Genomic DNA, 14,960 nt, shown 5'->3' with positions numbered 1-14,960 from the left:
TATATATATACACACACATACATATAAATCTAGAAGATAGTCACATAGAAACAGTTTAGAAGAAGAAATCCAACATAGGTGATTTAGATGCTTTAATTCTACGAGGAATAAAGAATGGCTAAATAAGCATAAGGGCCATGAATATATTAAGGAATGTTAAGGAGTCTCCTGAACTTGTCTTTTTGAGTTGCCATATTTTCCAGAAACCTTGGACTTGGCACATGCAGGAGGAGGCCCTGAATGTGTCAAGGACAAAGGCCCCCCTCCCCTGAAGCTGACGTGATGTGCTGTTTTCATCCCAAGCTGGACTCCCTGTGTGTCCTTGGGGGTCAAGACAGGCACCAGTCAGTCTGCACTTGACGGGAAACTGTGTACACAGCTGGAAACTTTGTAGATAAGCAGACCATCTATCTTCATGGTCTAATGGTTACCAAGAGAAAAGAATGCAGCTTTTGCCATTGTCTTGCTCCTCCCCCGCCCCCCAAGAAGGATTTTGTCTTTTTCCCACCTTTACTGCACCTTTTCCCCTTCCTGTGCCATTGCCCTTTAGAAGGAGATTTCTGGCTTTTCCTCCTTCCTTTGTTGTACTACTGTCATAAATATGCAAACTTCTATGTGGAGTGGGAACTTTATGCCTTTGCTTAGGATTCCACGTGCATGATCATTCCTCTTGTAATAAACCTAGTTTTCACATAAGTGTCATGAAGTTGTGATTGCCTGATGACAAATAAAAGCCCAGAATAGAAAAAGGTAAAGATAAGTAATGAAGAAAAAAAGGGAACAAAATCCTTTTATAAAAAATGAAATCTTAGAAACTCATGAATAAAGATGTTGAAGGGGGAAGACAAAGAGAGAGTCACCCTGACTACTTAACTAGGAGAAAATGAAAAGGGAAAGAATTTAAGAACCAGATAAAAGGAAGGCCAAAATAGGAACTAATAAGCAAAACTACAAAACCAGGGAAAGAGAAAACAGATGAGAGAGAGAGCTGAGGGAGAGAGAAAGGTTACTGAGAATAGGATTGCCTTTTTAAAAAGACAATTGAAATAACTAAAGAGACAGCATTCTATGTATAATGAATAAGAGGGAAAAAATTCCTGATTTGAGAAAAAAAAATTAGAGAAGAAGGAAAATATTAACCTAATGTTCATAACTTTAAATGTGAATGAATTAAAAATATCCATTTAAAAAAGAGTGACAGATTTGATAAGAAAACAAAGCCACCACAATCTATTGCTTAAAAGAAACATTAAAAAAAGATATCCAGAAGAAAAAGAGGGCCTACACATTTGCTATGCATCCTGTGAACCTATAAAAGCAGTAGTTACAATCCTGCTCTATGAGAAAGTAAAAGCAAATCATCAAAACATTAAAAGTTATAATCAGAGAAACCACATTAGACTGAAAGAAACCATAGGCAATAAACCAAGGTCAACATTCAACTTCTCTGCTCCAAATACATTCATCTACGTTCATGAAAGAAACATTAACTGACCTAAAAGAAGTCATAAACAGTAACACAACAGTGGCAAGAAATTTCCAAGTCCTCTCAGCTTCAGATAAGTATAAAGGAAAGACAAACAAAGAAGAATACAGAAATGAATAAATTATTGGAGAAATTAGAGCAAAAGGACTTACGGTGCCTTTGAAATGGGCCTGTTTTTTTGAAAAACCGCTATCTCAGAATGGCTTGGGGGTTTTCTAACACTGTGCCATGTATAAAGGCTCTGAGATATTGCCGACAAATGAAAAAATGCAGAAATAGTAACTAGATCCTTCACAGACCAAAACACAATAAAACAATCAGTTCAGGAACAACAAAGTAGGGACAAAGGCTCAAATGGAGACAACAATGAAATCCTAAGTAATGAGTGTGTCAAAGGCTATATTGCAGAAACAGTATCTCTAAGTAAATGTCCTCCTCTGAAATGCTGACTGACCTATGGGTGCCCCATCTCTTCTGGTATTAAACCTACGCTACCAAGGGACTGGCCTGAGTCAGGCCTAGCTTAGACCACCCTACCTTAATTCTATCCCTTCTCTAATCTGTCCTTTACACAACTGCCAGAGTGATCCTCCTAATGCACAGTTCTGGCCACATCGCTGCCTCTGCTCCATAAATTCCAGCGGCTCCCTATTACCTTTGGATTGAAATATAAATTGCTCTATTTGGCACTTGAAATTCATCCCAATAAGGCCCAAATCAATCTTTCTAACTTTATTATATGTTCCTCCCCTTTATGCTCTCTATGGTCCAGCCACATTGTCCTTGCTTTTCCTCACACAAGATGTTGTATCTCCTCTCTGTGATTCTGCACAGGCCATCCATCATGTCTGAAATGCTCTCCATCCTGTCCTCTGCCTCTGATAATCCCTAGTTTCTTTGAAGGCAAGAGCTCAAATTCCAATGTCGATATACAGCCTTTCCTAATTTTCCCCAGCCCCCGAGTGCCAGTGCCTTTCCCCTCAAGTTATCTTACATTTATGTATCCATTTTGTATGTCCTTCTATATGCACCTGTAGTCTCTCCCAAGAGACTATAATCTCCTTGAGGGCTTGCACTGTTTCCTCTGATCCTTTGTCTTCTCATTGCCTAGTAGGATACTTGGCACATGCTCAATGTTTGACAAATGATGGATTGATTGGTTTAAATCTTTGAATGTTCATGGTCTGGAGGAAGAATTAGATTTGTTCTGTTTATCCTCAGCAGGCAATGTTAGAAGCAATGGGTGGGTAGAGTTTTATCTCAATCAGTAAGGAAGACATTTCTAATTATTACAGTTGTGTGGAAATGGAATGTGTTGGCTTGTGAGTTAGAGAATTGCTCATCACTTTGGCATTCAAGTAGATGCTGGATGCCCAATTATTTGGCATGTTGTAGAGAGGATTGGCATGGAAGATGGAGAATTTGGAGTCTTGTATGGAGTTCTGAGCCCCACAGTTCAGGAAAATCATTGATAAGTTGTACAGCATCCAGAGGAGGACAGGCAGGGCCTTGAGTTCAGTCATAGGAGGATCCACTGAAGGAAGTACAGATGGAGAAGTAGCCTAGAAAAGAGAAGGCTCAGGTGGTGACACGATAGACATCTTGTAGCATTAGAAGGACCAACAGGAAGAAAGATTAAACTTAGCCCTAGTGAGCAGAACTAGGAACAGTGGGTGAAAGTTGAAGAGGCAGGTTCTGTCTCAATGGGCAGAAGAAATTCCTCACCTCTGGAGCTCTCGTAAAGTAGGAAGGGCTGTCCTGGAAGGTGGTGGCTCTCCTGTCATTGGTAGCCTTCAAATTGAAGCACTTGTTAGGAAATATTGTGGAGGGAATGCTCATGTAGGTTGGAATAGTGGCCTGAAATCCCTTCCAGCTCTGAAATGTTGTAATTCTGGAGTGCAGGGAGGAGGGGGAACACAAAAACCTATTACTCAAGTCAATCAATTAATTAAATACCTATTTCTAAAGAGTAACATTCGCCTAGTTTTCAGTAAAATGCAATATCCAGTATCACCAATAGATGTCAGGGAAACACCAGGTTATGTTTCTCAATGGCAATTAATTGTTCAAAAATCATTTTATTATGCTCCTATTTTATATCCATCCCTGTCCTAGGTGCTGAGGATACAAAGACAAAGAACAAGCAGCCCTTGTCCTTAAAGAGCTTACATCCTACTGGTGGATGCAGCAGGTACATGTAAAACATATAAACAAAAAATAAACAGAATGCAAGTTAATTGCAGGAATGGGAGTAAGAGTGGGGGAGATCCAACCTTGGTGTGAGTGGGGGTGAAATACGAAAAGAAAAAGCCTCACAGTGGCACTGAGGAAACCAGGGATTTTCAGAGGCAGAGGTGAGGATAGAATGCACTCCATGCATGGGAAATGGCTTTTGCAAAGGCATGTAAATGGCAAATATTTTTACATGTGAAGTTTTATGTGTGATACACAGCAAGAAGGCCAATTTGGCTGAATTATAGAGTACATGAAGGGGAATAATATCAAGGCTAGAAAAGGAGAGCATAGTCAGGTGATGAAGAGTTTTCAATGACAGAGAAGTTTGTATTTAATCCTAGATGAATCAGGTAGCCACTGGAGCTTATTGAGCAGGGAATGGACATGGGCCCCAGGAATATCCCTTTGGCAGCTGGGAGGAAGATGGACTGGAGAAAGGAGAGATTAAGGCAGGGAGACCTACTAGGAGGCTACTCCAATATCCCAGGTAAAAAGTGATGAGGTTGTATGAGTGGAGACAAGAGGAGAGATGCAAGACATGTTGTGTAGGTGGTAAAGACAGGGTTTGACAACTAATTGAATATGGGAACTAAGAGAGACTGAGAAGCATGGGCTACCCCCACAAAAAAAAGAGAAGCATTGGCTAGAGATAGATTCTATCTAGAGATAGGGGGGAGAGAGAAAGACAGAGATAGAGACAGAGACAAACAGAGACAGAGAATATAGAGACAAAGAGAGACTTTGTTAAGTATATCCCAGGCCCTGTGCTAAGCACTGAGGTTCACATACTCCCCCTGACCTCCCTGCTCTTCCTTTCCATTGTAAAAGCTTTTTCTTGCCTCTTTTATGTGAGATAATTTACCCCATTCTACCTCTCCCTTTCCCTTTCTCCCAGTACATTCCTCTCTCACACCATAATTTTATTGTTTTAGATATTATCCCTTCATATTCAGCTCACACCTGTGCCCTCTGTCTATACATACTCCTATCTGCCCTAATAATGAGGAAATTCTTATGAGTTACAAGTATCATGGTTCCCATGTGCTAAGCACTGAGGAAGCCAGGACAGTCCCTGCCCTCAAAGAGCTCACTTTCTAGAGGGGGAAGGGAATCTGGAAAAGGGAGGGAGCAGCAGCACAGTTTACAGTTGATAGCTAGGAAATGAGGTGGAATCTTGGTTCCAAGCAAGATCAGGTGGGAGCTCACCTATCAGAAAATGACTTTGAGGAGGCAACCCTGGGTGACTGGGAGGATGATGGTATCCTTAACAGGGAAGGTCAGAAGAGGGTGGGTTTGGGGAAAGGATAATGAGGTCTGTTTTGAACAGGTTGAGATTATAGGTAATCAAGTTTAAAATGACACTTGATTGGCCTTTTCCCTTCCTTTTGTAAGGAAGTGGAAGAGTGAGTCCCCACATGAAGCCTGTGTGCTAGGTCACAACAGTTAAAGTCCAGTAAATCTAGGTTTTTAAATGAGTCAGAGTGAAATATTATGATTTCGATGTGCGATGGTCCACGAAGTATCGTCTAATCTGAGTTGGCCAAGAGACAGTGCTATTAGTCTTCCTTGTCTGTTCTCATTTTGGACACAAGGTGTCACTAGAAGGCTGTACTATATTTTAAAATGACAATGAACTGACCAAAAAGCAAGTGCTGGGGACACCAAGGCAAAAATGAAAAAGTCTTTCTTTGCTCTTAAGGAGCACTTATCCTATTTCTAGAGATAACATGCTTTTACATATGAACATATACAAAATATTAAGAAAATGCTAGTGACTTGGCTGGGGAAACCTTTTTCTAACACCTAAGGAGATAAGGAATAACCACATGTAGGAGGTTTCCTTTGAGCTGACCTTTGAAGGAAACTAGGAGTCCTACTAAGCTGAGGAGAGTCTGCACTGCATTCCAGGGATGGGGGACAACCTGGGAAAAGGCACATTGTTGTTGTTTGTCCTTCATTTCCAAAGAAGACCAGTGAAATTCCAGGGTGATGTATCAATTTTGACATGAGTTGGATTTAAGTGGGGCAAAGTTGAGTAAAGTTGTCAGCCTCGCTCTCTCTTCCAGAGTCATTGAAGTCCAGTGGCAAAACAAAAGTCAGGAAGACTCGTGGTGAGGAGGTCTAGAGGTTTTTGGGGTGCTGCTGGAGCCCCAAGATCACGGTACCAGGCCCTGTCTGAAAGAATTCAACTCAAATCTTCTTCAGCCAGAGGAAAAGTTTGTTAGTGATAACACATATAGGCCAGGTGTCACCCGTAAGGACAAGTGGGCATGAGAGGTTCTCAGCCTTTTCAGTGTGAGATTCTCAGCCCCGAATGAGGGCCAGGGTAGATCTTATATACTTTGGGTGATCAGGGAAGGGTCTGGGAAAATGGTCTGGGAAAAGGGTCTGGGTGAGAATTACCAGAGACTGGAATGTCTAAGAGATTGAATAGACAATGGGAATAGATAATGAAGGAACTGAAAGGTATCCTAATGAAATTAAAAGGTAGGCTAAGGCTTTCAAAGGGAGATGAGGGGCTGGGGCCTGTAGACAAAAGGGGAGCCAGATTCCCTTTAGGGCAAGGGGCAAAGACCTTGGCTTGGGCTGTACCCCATCATTCCCCCCTCAAACAAATCTGAACCAAATTCTTTTGGGGAAAGGGGCGAAGGTCTGGACTTCTGAAACCGCTTCCTGCTGGCAAGGGGCGTAGAACTGTCCCTGCCTCTCTGGGTCCTGTTTGAGGGGTCAAACTTCAAAAACCCGGCTGATGCCAGGGTCAGCAGGGCAGAATCCTCGGTTGGTGTGCAGCCTGAGCAGTCATCTGAAAGTTGATGGCTCCAACCCTAGAAGAAAGGAATCTGGCAAGGATATTTAGTAAACATGGATGAAACAAACACAAAAATATGATCAGTAGTTGAATGAGAATAGGAACCAGTATAGAAAGAAGCCAGGACTCCCATGAAAAAGATTTTGGAGCACTAAAGTTATTGTGAATTTCTTGCATCCAACTAGCTTTCTCCAAAATATGAGCAGTGAAGAACTCTATCTGCCCGAAATTGTTATACGTGCAACAAAATGTGTTTGCTAAAGCACATACACTCCCACTGGAGGCAAGCAAGTAGTCTAGGGCTATTCTGTTATCTAAAACTACTTTTGCTAAGGAATCCAAAGACTGCTGGATTTCCCGGAGACCATAAGCTGTCACATTTGCCAACTGGTGAATACTCTCTGTCAGGTTAGACAGAATATATTCATGTTGTAGGTTATACCAGGGCATAAGATAGTCTGCTCCCTTTTTAAGAGACCAGAGGACATTTCCCCAAAATCCATGTTTTGCCTTTAAGTTAGAGACTGTGGGCCGTTTGGCATTGAAAATGGAGAAGGGCGGTGCTGAAAATCCGAGGGTGCACACCCAAAGTCTTTGTAGGGTGTCAAACATTGAGTGACCAAAACAGTAGTTCTGGGGCTTGCCATGTGTTGGCACTTCGTTTCACCTTTCCCCAAAATTCTTGTCACTAGTGGTGTCTGCACAGGTAGTGCAGGTCAAAATTAGCAGAAACTCTAACAAGCCCTCCCTCCACAGGGGTGTTAACTTGTCTAGTAGCCTTGGAGCTTGTCTCCCAAGTAAGGGAATATTCCCCTGTGGAGAAGCAAGGTGTAAATATACAAAGAGTAGCCCATAGAGAAGTGGCAAGCATAAATGGAGTAGCATAAACTTCTGAGAAAGTCATATTGGGAAGGGGGGCTTTGTGGAGATGAGCAGCCACTGTCAGGAAGCTTGCAGGCTTTCCAGCGGCTCCTAAGGACCAGGTTAGGGGTGTGGAGGTCAATTTAGATTTTAAAATCACAAAAGTTTGGTCTGGGCCCCACTCTTGAGGGAGTGAGTCAGGGCCCAGAGGACTGTCATAAAGGGGCTTAACAATCAAACTATTATTAGGGATCCAGAGTCTACAAAATCTATCCATGCCTAGAAAAGTTCAAAATTGTTTCTTGGTGTCTGGGACCGGGAGTTTGTGGCCCAGAAACTTTACAGACTGGCATGCTATCTGGACTTTGTTCAAAGAGACCCTATAGCCTTGAGTTCCCAAGAGATTAAGCACTCCTGAGGCAGTGGACAAAGAAGCCTCCTGGGTGGGGATACAAATACTGGGAAGGGAAAATACTTTAGGGTCTCTGAGGTGAACAACAGCTGGGGTGGCGAAAGTATCCCAAATTGTCTCCCACACTTCCAGGGGAAAGTGGGGATGTCTGGCACACAGAGGGAAAAGGGAGATGGGAGGCTTAACTAGAGAAAATTGGCTCCCCACCTTCACCATCAGGTTCCTTCCCAAAGAGGGGGCAGGGCAAGAGAACACAAGAGAGGAGGGTTTAAACAACAGATTCTCAAATAGGCAGGGGGAGGGGTATGTCTGGAGACATCCCTCAGTTACCTCTCCAATGCCCATGACCGGATGGGTCAAGGAGCAAATAGGGCCAGAGTAATTGGTTAAAGCAAAGAACATAGCCATGATATAGTGGGTAACCTTACCTTCAGCCTCAATTTCTGCCCAGGGCTTGGCGAGGGAGATGGAGAAAGTGGGAGCATTGCCTGGACCCAGGTTCCTTTGTCCTCCCCAGTCTTGAGAAGACTGGAGGACAGGGTACTGGGGGGCTGCTCTATCACTTCTCCTACCTCGGGGGCAATCCTTCTTCCAATGTCCCTCCTGGTCACATCTTGAGCAAAGTCCTGGAGGTGTCCATCTTGGGGGCTTCCTCCAAGGGGGCGCCCTGGAGGGGCACTCCTTGGACCAGTGAGCCTCCCAGTGGCCTCCCCTGCCCAAGTCGCTGGGCTTCCTCTGAGAGGGTGCCCTGGAGGGAAACTCCTTGGACCAGTGACCCTCATGGTGGCATCGAAAGCAGGTTTTCCCACTGCCCAAGTTGCCAGGAACACCCTTGGGTCTTTTCCTGACCATGGCAGCAGCCAAGAATCGAGCATGTTCTTTGTCTCTAGCCCTCTGCCTGCGTTCTTTCTCCTCTGCTGCAACTAGGTCCCTGTTGTTAAAGACTCCAAAGGCAATCTCCAATAACTGAGCCTGAGGTGTTTGGGGTCCCATTGCCAATTTCTGTAGTTTCTCCTAATATCTGGGGCAGACTGGTTAATGAAATACATGCTAAGGATTGCTGCCCCTTCTGTAGAGTCAGGATCTAAATTCGTATACTTTTTAATGCCTTCTACTAGCCTATCTTGGAAAAGGGCAGGGTTTTCCTTTTCTTCCTGAGTAATTCCCTTAATCTTTTGAAAGTTTACCTGCTTTTGAAATGCTGTTTTCAGGCCTTCTAACAGGCAAATTATCATGTAGTCCCTCTTTCCCCTATCCTCACTCTTCTGATAATCCCACCCAGGATCACTAGCAGGAACAGCAGCTGTTCCTGGGGGGTATTTTGTGCGGTCATTACTAGCCAAACGATCCCCAAAATGTTGGGCTTGTTCCCAGATTCTCTTCCTCTCCTCAGGGGTACAACAGGTGGAGAAGAGGACATGCAAATCACCCCAAGAAAGTTCAAATTGTAGGGACACATCCCTGAAGCCCTCAGTAAATTTAGTTGGATCTTCAGAGTATCAACCCAGCCTTTCGTTAATCTGGGTGAGGTCTGAAATGGAGAATGGAACATGCACCCTAAGTGTCCCATTAGGAGAGGCAGGTACTTCCCTTAAAGGAAAAAGCCCTGAAGGCCCTGCGGGAGCAGGGGCTTGTGGGGGAGGGAGGGAGGAAGTCCCACTTCTCCTCAGTGAGGGACTGGAAAGTGCTGGCTGAACTGGCAAGGCCGAAGAATCTGGCTGGCAAGGGGGAAGATTACCTGACACCAGAGGAGGGGGAGGGATCAGGGGAGAAGATGCCATGGAGATACCCTTGTCTGGAGCCTGAGGAGGGGTCCCAACCGAAGGAGAGGTCTGGGGAGGAGGCACTGAGTTGAGAATCTCGTCCAGAGCTTGAGCTGGGGTCTGTCTGGAAGTAGAGGCTAGGGCGAGGCCCTTGCTCAAGGCTTGAGTAGAAGTAGCCTCTGGAGCAGGGGCCTGGGGAGGAAATGGAGGGACCAAAGGAACAGAAGGGAGGGTCTGGGGAGAATGGGGAACAGCTGAAGAGGCCAGAGGAGAATGGGGTGGAGATAGGTGCTGGGGAAGCGGTGCTGAGGGAGGTTGGGAAGAGGGGGATGCCATAACCCTAGGAGCCATAAGAGGATCATCCAAAAGGTCTATTTGGTCCCCACTCACCACTAGTGGGGTGGCTCTAGCTATGAGCATCTTGCAATCCTTTCTGAGAACGGGATCTCTAGAAAGCTCAACAAAAGCCATTAAGTAAGAAATCACCCATTTTCTTTCTCTGCAACAATATTTTTCTACCTCTGAGAGGGTCTTTACCTGTAATGTCCCAAAAGGGGGCCGTGCCTCACAATTTTCCAGGTGATACTGAGGCCAAATGATGTTGCAAAAGTGCATCAGCTTTTTCTTTTTAAGTTCTTTACAGAAGCTAAGATTTTTCCAATTTAGTAAAAGACAGCCCAAAGGCAAATTCTTGGGAAATGAAAAGGATTGACCTATTGTGGGCTTAGGGAAAAGAAAAAAAAAGGAAAAGAAAGAAAAAAAATATACATCCAACAGTTTCCCAATTCCCTAGCGTGGAGAGAACTGACAAGTTTGAACCTATGCTTCCTGATAGGGAGTCCATCCTCTATGCTAAGAAAGGTATATATTCCAGGTCCAAGTGCTCAAGCAGAGGCACTGAACCAAAAAGCCCGAGAACATCAGGCAGAATTGGGGAGGAGGAGGCTTACTGATGGGGCGGGGCCCAAGCCAAGATCTTTGCCCTTTGCCCCAAAGGGAATCTGACTCACAGGCCCCAGACCCTCATCTCCCTTGAAAGCCCTAGCTTACCTTTAGATCTTATTCAGATGCACCTTCAACCCTTGCCCTGAATAGAATCTGGCTCCTGTTTGTCTACAGGACCCAGAAAACCCTTAAACCTTCAAATTTCCTAATCAACTCCCCTCATCTCCCTTTGAAAGCCTTGGCCTCCCTCTTGTCTATAGGCCCCAGAAAGGCCTTCCTTTATCTCCTTTTGAAAGTCCTAGCCCCACCTTGATTTTGTACAGATGCCTTTCAAACTTCTGCCTTCCTGTTCCCTTCATATCTTTTCCCATCGTCTATTCAATCTCTCTGACCTCCCCAATTAGAATTCTTAACTAGACCCTTTCCCCAACCCCCTTCTCTGGCCACCCAATGTTAACATTAGTATTTAAGATCCACCTTGGCCCTCATTCAGAGGCTGAGAATCTCAAGCCCACAAGGCTGAGAACCTCTCATGCCCGCTTGTCTTTACGGGCGTCACCCGGCTGAGAATCTCAGGCCCACAAGGCTGAGAACCTCTCATGCCCGCTCGTCTTTACGGGCATCACCCAGCTGAGAATCTCTCATGTCCCAAAGGCTGAGCCTTTCTCATGCCCGCCTGTCCTTATGGGCATCACCTGGCCTTTGTGATTTATCACTAATAAACTTTTCCTCTGGCTGAAGAAGATTTGAGTTGAATTCATTCAGCAGGGCCCAGTACCGCGATCTTGGGGTCCCAGCACCCCAAAACCCCTAGACCTCTTCATTACCACTCATGGCTGAAGAAGAGTTTGAGATTTGACAGTTATTTCCCAGTCAGGGAACCATATGAAGAGGTCTAGAGGTTTTTGGGGTGCTGCTGGAACCCCAAGATCACAGTACCGGGCCCTGTCTGACAGAATTCAACTCAAATCTTCTTCAGCCAGAGGAAAAGTTTATCACTGATAAAACATATAGGCCAGGTGTCGCCCATACGGACGAGCGGGCATGAGAGGTTCTCAGTCTTTTGAGTGTGAAATTCTCAGCTGGGTGACGCCCGTAAAGATGGGTGGGCATGAGAGGTTCTCAGCGTTTTGAGCATGAGATTCTCAACCCCGAATGAGGGCCAGATTTGGAATTGCCTTAAATGACACAGAGAGGAATTTGAATTCAATCCTATAGCAGGGCTTCTTGAATTTCTTTGTGTTTTCTCTGTTGGACCCTTCGGCATGGTGGACTCTGTCTCAGAACAATTTTTTACAATATAACATGAAATTTTAAAAAATGACAAAATAAACCATATAATTGCAAAAATAGTTATCAAGAATGTTTTAAAACACATTCGCAGACTCCAAGCTAAGAACGTACTGTCCTAGACATACTGGGAACCAGTAGATTTTACTGAACTGGGGCATGGCATGATGAGATTTCAGCCTTAGAATACCCTTTGGGAGCTAAGTGCAGCATGGATTAATGGGGAAAGAGACTAAAGATGCGGAGACTAATTAGGACATCATTGAATATAGGATGTATAGTTCAGGTGAGGAGTGTTCTGTGAGTGGAGAGAAGGGGATGGATGCAAGAGATCTTGTGTTCCAATAGTGGTAAGAGTTGCCAAGAGATTGAGGGCTGAGGGAGAGTGAGCAGCATGGGATAGAGAGAGGTAGATGGAAGGAGGGAAAGAAGGCAGAGACAGAGACAGAAACAGAGACAGAGGAGGAACAGAGAATCTATTAAGCACTTGTTATGTGCCAGGCACCCTGCTAAGCAAGGAGGAAACCAGTGTGTTGCCTTACTTACCAGCCAATAACACAAGACATTCCCTGCCCTCAAGGAACTCACATTCTAATGGGGGAGGAGAATACATAAAAGAGAAACTGAAAAGGGGAGGGAGAAGCAACAATGGGAAATGAGTCTTGGTTCCAGGCAAGATAAGGAGAGAGCTCACCTATCAGAAGGTGACTTTGAGTTTGCAACCCCAGAGATTTGGAAGGGTGGGTGTGCCCTTGACACTAATGTGAAAGTTCAGAACAGGGCTGTATTTGGGAGGAAGACATAATGAGTCTTGTTTTGGACATGTTGAATTTACAATGCCATAGACTTCCAAAAAAAGTCAGTCATTTCTCCCTTGATTGGATTCTTCCCTTCCTTTTGTAAAGGGGTGGAGGGGTGGATTCTCACATGGAGCACGACCATGCTAAGCATGAAGTGCCCCAACTGTAAGCAATATTAGAAGCTGTCTCAAGGTATGGGGAGCACAATGACCTCCCCACTCCCTCCAGGCTGATATGCCTCAAGTTACCTTCGATATCAATAAACATATGTGATTTCCCCCATATCCTATCATATTATCAACCATACATTCAAAATACATATACTCATATTCTCTATCAATAGTCATACATATGATCATTCATATATACTCCATATATCCACATATATGAGGACTCATATTCTATCTGTATTCCTATACATGAGTACTCACATATTCTCTCTCTTCCCATATGAGTACTCATTTACTCTATACTCCCATACATTTGAGTGCTCATAATATCTCTGCATATTTGTGCATATAAGTATGCATGCACTCTCTCAATCCATATGTAAGAGGCCTCAAAATTTCTCACACATGAAGAGATGCAGTGCAATACTCATAGGAATATAAAGAAGATGTATGAGAATTCAAATACCTTAAAATATAGAAAGAATATGTGTACGCAAATATGCAGAAAATATGAGTACTTATACATATGAAAAGAGTGAATATATGAGTACTGATATATATGAATAGAAAATACTGAGACAATTATGAATCATATAAATGACTAAATATATATGTATATATAGAGAGAATATGAGTATTTATATTTATGGAAAAATTTTCTATCTTCATATATTTAGGTTGTCATATATTCTCTATATATTCAAATATACGAATATTCATTTATTATTTTTATAGTCACATATATGAGTATATAGAGTGTATATAGAGGAAATACACGTGTTCTTTTGAGACATGATTTGCTGTTGTCCTTTGTGCTCAGAAAGGACCAAAATGACATCATGATGTTGGGGTCAGTGTACAGTGTGTCCAGCTGTGGCTGAGCAGACCAATATGAGCTCAGGAGCTCTACCACAGGTGAGGCACAAATAGTCCATAAGACAATTTGGGATGGCAATGTCTCTAAATTTGAGCTACTGCAATCTACTTCAATCATAGAGCATAGTGCCTTCTTTAATTTGAGCATGCCATGCTTGGTGATCCGGTGACAGTGTCTCCCAAGTCTCCCAATCAATACCAAAGGTCTTCAGGAAGACCCTGAGAGTCTCTTTGTATCACTTCTTCTAACCTCCATGTGAACACTTGCCTTGAGTGAATTCTCCTTAAAATAACAGTCTTTTAGGTAGATGTGCATTTGGCATTTGAACAACATGGCCAGCCCACTGGAATTGCACTCTCTGCAGTGGAGTTTGAATGCTTGGCAGTTTAGCTCCAGAAAGGACCTCAGTGTCTGGTACCTTATCCTGCCAGGATATCTTCAATATCTTCAATATTCTTCAATATCTTCCTAAGACAATTCAAATGAAAGCGATTCAGTTTCCTGGCATGGTGCCGGTATACTGTCAGGTTTCACAGGCATACAACGATGAGGTCAGCACAGTGGCTCTGTAGACCTTCAGTCTGGTAAGCAGCCTAATACCTCTTTTCTCCCATATTTTCCTTTGGAGTTTCTCAAACACTGAGCTAACTCTGGCAATGCATGCATCAACCTCATCATCTACGTGTACACCCCTGAAAAGTATAACAAAAAGCATAAAGTAAGTGAACTTATCCACAGCATTCAAAATTTCTTCATTTGCTATAACCGATGGTTCCATGTATGGTTGGTACAGTGCTGGCTGGTGGAGAACCTCTGTTTTCTTCACGGAAATTGTCAGGATAAAATTAGCACAAGTGGCAGAGAAATGATCCATATTTTGTTGCACCTCAGCCTCAGAAGCTCCATTGAGTGCACAGTCATCTGTGAATAAAAAGTCATGCTCCAACTCTCTCCCTTTGCTTTAGTGTTGGCTTGTAGCCTTTTCAAATTAAATCGTTTATTGTCAGTGCAGTAGCTGACCTTGATGCCGTTTTTGTCTTTGTTGAAGGCATCTGACAACACCACTAAAAATCATGGGAGCAAGCACACAGCCCTGCTTCACTCCATTGGTGACTGGGAAAGCACGAGAGCATTGTCCATTATCCAGAACCCGTGCAAGCATGCCATCATGGAAGTGGTGCACAATGCTGATAAACTTCTTCCAGGCAGCCAAAGTTCCCCGTGATGGTCCACAGGCCCTCGTGACTGACGATATCGAAGCCCTCGGTTAGGTCGACTAACAATATGTACAGAAGTCTATGCTGCTCCTGGC

At 43.8% G+C, this 14,960-nt stretch overlaps 1 protein-coding gene and 1 pseudogene across 1 annotated transcript in view; both read left to right on the top strand.

Annotated features, from left to right (window-relative positions):
• Nucleotides 1-14,960, top strand: part of LOC110200367 (plasma membrane calcium-transporting ATPase 4-like) — a gene marked incomplete at its 5' end in the record, with an annotated part of 92,079 nt that overhangs the window by 75,556 nt on the left and 1,563 nt on the right. The window lies entirely within an intron of this gene.
• The window catches only part of LOC144455066 (E3 SUMO-protein ligase KIAA1586 pseudogene), a 52,367-nt pseudogene continuing 52,239 nt past the window's right edge, over nucleotides 14,833-14,960 (top strand).

The sequence above is a fragment of the Phascolarctos cinereus genome, unplaced genomic scaffold (genome assembly GCF_003287225.1).
Source record: "Phascolarctos cinereus isolate Bilbo 61053 unplaced genomic scaffold, phaCin_HiC Scaffold_8;HRSCAF=390, whole genome shotgun sequence".
In the NCBI taxonomy this organism is placed as follows: domain Eukaryota; kingdom Metazoa; phylum Chordata; class Mammalia; order Diprotodontia; family Phascolarctidae; genus Phascolarctos; species Phascolarctos cinereus.
The sequence above is the reverse complement of the archived record's forward strand: the minus strand, read 5'-3'. Positions and strand labels throughout refer to the sequence as shown.